The sequence below is a fragment of the Zingiber officinale genome, chromosome 6A, assembly GCF_018446385.1.
Source record: "Zingiber officinale cultivar Zhangliang chromosome 6A, Zo_v1.1, whole genome shotgun sequence".
Taxonomy (NCBI): Eukaryota; Viridiplantae; Streptophyta; class Magnoliopsida; order Zingiberales; family Zingiberaceae; genus Zingiber; species Zingiber officinale.
The window spans coordinates 63,613,448-63,618,899 of NC_055997.1; the positions used below are offsets into that span (position 1 = coordinate 63,613,448).

Consider the following 5,452-nt stretch of genomic DNA (forward strand, 5'->3'; position numbering starts at 1 on the left):
ATTGACGAAGTGCGCTCCGAATGGGTGGATTGCGTACTAGACTATATTCATTACTAGGTATAAATTACTAAACTTCAAAAGATGGCTGAACTTCATTTGGGATACTTCTAAATCATTTAGTAAATTCTATGGTTGATGATCTTTTTTTATCCCTCTCTCATTTAAAAATCAGTTCTGAATTCTGCTTTTCTTTAGTCCTGGATCTACTACTAGTTTTTATTGCATTAGTTCCTAGTTTTAGACCATTGAACCTAACTCCCTCATTGTTGAAGTATAAATGCAGTATACATGGTAGTTTCTTATGTCAATTTCTATAAAAGGTTTAAAGGTGATTGATAGGGATGTCAGGTTTGTTTGTATCATTGCATGGCGAAGTGTGTATCAATTTGAAACAGTTTGTATGTGACTCCATGACTTATTGATTTTGATTCCTTATTGCCAATAAATTTTTTTTGTTCACTGCTAGCTGACTCCTTTGCCCAATACCTCCTTTGCCCAATAATTTATTGCCTCTCTTTGTTCTCATCTTTTGCTTTGATATGTCATACCTAATATACATCCATGTGTTATCTTGTTGATTGAACATTTTGTGAATTTAGTTATAGGTATTATCGTGGTGTCCTTATATTTGTGTTTTTGTTTTGTCTATTAAACTTTGCCTCCGGGAAAAAATTAAGTTTGTCGTATAGCGATTATATTCGGCTGAGTTAGTAGATGGAGTCTATAGCCTGTTGACTGGAATTATGAGCATGTTTTGTATATAAAGACATTTTTTCAGGAACAAAGCATATATCAGAGATGTATAGTAAATCTAAATCAAAAGTCTGGAATTCTGGAATTGAGTTGTCCTGGAATTGCTTTATATTAGAGCTATGCGAAATCCTGGAATTGCTTGTATTACATAAGTTTGTATTGCATAAGTTTTATTTCTTAGACTATAAGTTGGTTATATTGCTTGTATTTTATGTAGATTTATATGAATAAATCTAAATCAGAAGTCTAGAATTCTGGAATTGAGTTGTCCTGGATTGCTTTATATTAGAGCTATGTGAAATCCTGGAATTGCTTGTATTGCATAAGTTTTATTTCTTAGACTATAAGTTGGTTATATTGCTTGTATTTTATGTAGATTTATATGAATAAATCTAAATCAGAAGTCTGAATTCTGGAATTGAGTTGTCCTGGAACTGCTTTATATTAGAGTTATGCGAAATCCTGGAATTGCTTGTATTACATAAGTTAAATTCTGAGACTAAGTTGGTTATATTGTTTGTATTTTATGTAGATTTATATGAATAAATCTAAATCAAAAGTATGGAATTCTAGAATTTAGTGTTGTCATGGAATTTCTTTATATTAGAGAAATCCTGGAATTGCTTGTATTTAATTTTTCTCTTGCAGCTAAGTACGTAACTCGGCCAATTCATGAGGCTTGAGATTTTTGATGCAAGGAGTGAGCCTTGTTTGGTTGCATGTAGATTGCCTTGCTAATGTGCAAAAGCTATATGGAGAACAGTACTGGAAAACATGTGATTTATGGTTTGATACTTTTGTTAGTTTGATGAGTTCAACTCATTTTGTATATTTGTAATATATGTGGCTACAAGATGATATATGGACTTTTATTTTGGATTTAATGTAGTAAATATTTAGTTTTGTATTGGTTGTTTGGTATTATTATGTTACAACATGAACATTAAAGACAACGGTTAAAAACATTGTAAAAAATATGTAAACCACAATGGTATTTTTTTTTGTGAAAAGTGATTAAAGACAACGATTTTATCCGTTGTAAAAATATATTAAAAATTATATACTACAACAATTTATAACTGTTGTAAAATACAAAACGAGTAAATATTATCTACCACAACGATTTATATCTGTTGTAAAAGGGTCTACCACAACGGTTTATATCTGTTGTCGAAATTATCTATCACAACGGTTTTAAAATGTTGTCGTATAGGGTAAAATATTTTTCGAGCATATAAACAACAACGGATAAAAATCGTTGTTGAATGTCTACAAAGACAACGGATTCAAAACTATTGTCGTAGGGCAATGTCTTTAACAACACAGTCAATTACAATGGTTTTTTGACCCTACGACAACAGATAATATCCGTTGTCGTAGGCTATTTTTGTTGTAGTGGTAGTACCTAATAGCATGCCTTATCATATGCTGAAAACCTGATTGACTAAAAAAATATCTTTTGCTAAAAAAGTAACTGGATTTGATTTAGCTAAGGATATAAATATAGGATATTGCATTGTAATGTTTCACAGGTAATTTTCCTTCTAAACAGAGGTTGTGTTATTAAATATGAAATGTTTGTTGTTGCATTCTAGTAAAATATGTTCATTTCAAGTGTCCCTCATAGTCTTTTTTTAGATTATGTAAAGAGAAATAAATTATGTGATTAGTTTATAGTCGACCGCCAAATAGTTAGAGGGTAGATAGAATTTTTCTCCAAAGGTATGCATCCGTCGGAAATTGATCCCTACTCCATTATAACAAATCTGCTACTCTCTAACCAATTGAGCACCCCGTGGGGATGATATGAAATGTTTATTGTACTTTATGACAATGCGTGATTAAGGCATAATATTTCCTTGCACAAGATATCGAGGTGAATAATAGAAAAGTCGAATTACATCAAGGTGGTGGCACATTCAAATCTATAGAATGGAGGAATCTTAGAGTTGGTGATATTGTGAAAGTGGAGAAAGATAACTTCGTTCCTGCTGATTTTGTTGTGCTCTCTTCAAGTTATGACGATGGGATTTGTTATGTTGAGACCATGAATCTAGATGGTGAAACAAACTTCAAGTTAAAGCAATCAATTGAGGTAACCTCAGGGTTACAAACCATAGCTGGGGTACAAACCGTGGGTGCCTGGGAAATAACTTGGATGTCCTACCGCGGTACCATGGCCCCGGGGACCGAGATAAGAGATAATAGAAAAGAGATGAGGTATTTAAAATTGTAAGATATCTTGAAATATTGCAAATGAAAAAAGAGGTGAGATATTTATTTTTAATTAACTTACTTAATTAACCATTAATTGACTTGGTATTATAAATTAACTTAATCAATAATTAATAGTAAATAATAAAATCGTTACTATTATCAAGGGCAATTAACTCTTTGAATTTATCCATATTATTATGAAACTCTTTTTGCTAAATATATGTGGCATATTTTTAAATAATTAACTTAACCCTAAATATATATTAAAATAATTCAAGGCTTTTAAAATTCTCTTATTTCCAAAAGTTTTTCTTTAAATTGTAAGACCATTATTTTAAATTAGTAATTTCGTGTCAAATTATTAAACAAAATTTAATCCATTAAATTAACTAAAAAGACCATTCCTTTTAATTCGTTATGTTAATTAATAAAAATAAGTTTTACTTGGTTCATAAATATAATAATATAGGAAGTTTAAAGAATAATATCACGAACTTGTTTCTCTTATGATTGGCTACAATAGACTATAAAAAGCAACCTTTGCAATTACATCGATACAGGAGAAAGAACATCTAGAGCGAAAGAGAGCGCCGCCGACGTGGAAGAGTTATTTAGACATCACATTCTTTTTGGTATGTATAAATTTTTTGTTTTGTTTTTTTGATATGTTCTTTTTTGATTTATCCAATTGGGTGAAGACGGAAATGTATATTTGATTTGATCTTCCTTTTTATTGATTTACAAGGCATTGTTTGAGTTAACAATACTCTACTAAAGATGATTGCAAACCAAAGCATGATTCGTACCATCATCGGAGTGACCGGTATATATATTGATTTATTTTATTTAAAAACAATAATCAATTCTTTCATCTTTCATGATGTTTGATAAAAAAAATTTATGTTCATTGCAGGCAATGTAATCTCGTGTGGTTTATTTTTGTCGCCCATGTAATCTTTCAAACCTTTTTAATTTTTTATTAATAATTACTTAGAAAAATTATATGTTAATGTAATTGCAACTCTTCCATTATTTATAGGACGACAAATATACAAATCATCCGGAGCAAGGATGTGAAGAAGTTTTCACCGATTCCCTACCTCGCCACATTACTCAATAGTTTGCTTTGGTTTTTCTATGGGCTCCCCATCGTACACCCCAATAGTCTTCTAGTCATCACTATCAATGGCATTGGTATAGCTTTTGAAGTACTCTACATAACCGTTTTTTTAATCTATTCTTCTCGTCAAGGTCTGTAAGTATAACATTCGCAATACTTTTTCCTCTATTGTATTTGTAGTACCATTTAAAACTTCTCCCTAACCAATCTACACATGTAAATATAATTTAGTTGAAGGTCATCAAACTATTAGCACTTGAGATGCTGTTCATGATAGTTGTAGTAACTTCAGTGCTCTTGTTGATCGACACAACCACTAAGAGATCCTTAATTGTGGGTATCCTCTGTATTATTTTTGGAACTTGCATGTATGCCTCTCCTCTTGTTGTGATGGTAAGAACATTCTCTCCAATGTCGAATTCAACTATATATATATATATATATATATATAGTCTTAAGAATTTATTATTATACTTTTCTAGAAACTTGTGATTCAAACAAAGAGCGTGGAGTTCATGCCCTTCTCACTTTCTCTTGCTAGCTTTCTTAATGGAGTTTGTTGGACTAGCTATGGCTTCTTACCTTTCGATATCAATCTCCTCGTAAGTATTTGTATATTTAATTCCATATAATTAATCTTGATTGATAAATTAAATATATATATATATTTTATCACTTTCTTTCATTAGGTTCCAAATGGTTTGGGGACTCTTTTTGGCGTTGCTCAACTACTTCTCTATGCTTGTTATTTCAAGGCCACACCGAATAAGATTGCTCATGCTGAGTTGGAGCTACCAGTCTAGCATTTCAAGACTTTAGTTTTGAATTTTGATTAATATGTATTTTTTTCTTCTTTTGCTGTATTAATTTGCATTAATGATTAAACAAATTAATCTCTCTCCTTTTTTTTTTTGTCTCAATGTGATATATTGTGTCATGAAATATGAAATAAACATAAAAAAATTATTTATTGATCATCAAATTATAATTGAATAATTTATTCCAAGAGTTTTTAATGTATAATTGTATATGTCCCTGTCATTTAATATTTTTAATACAATTAAAAAAAATCTAATTTTTTCAAATAGTTAAATTTCATAATATATATATAATTAGTCTCAAATAACAATATTTAAATTTTTTAAAAGGTATTCCTATTAGATAGAGAAAAAACTGTCATAATAGACTTAAAATATACCAATTCCCTGTTAAGTAATGATTTATCTTATTTTAATCAATATGTTTAACTAAATTTATTATTTCACCATAATATTATATAATTTGAAGAATGTTTAGTTGAACTTTGAAATTTAAAAATTAACTTTTTCAAAAACTTTAAATGATGCAATTAAATTTGTAAAA

At 29.7% G+C, this 5,452-nt stretch overlaps 1 pseudogene; it reads left to right on the top strand.

The window, feature by feature from the left end:
• Positions 1-341: 341 nt before the first annotated feature.
• LOC121994855 lies at positions 342-4,893 on the top strand (annotated as a pseudogene).
• The last annotated feature ends 559 nt before the right edge of the window (positions 4,894-5,452 follow it).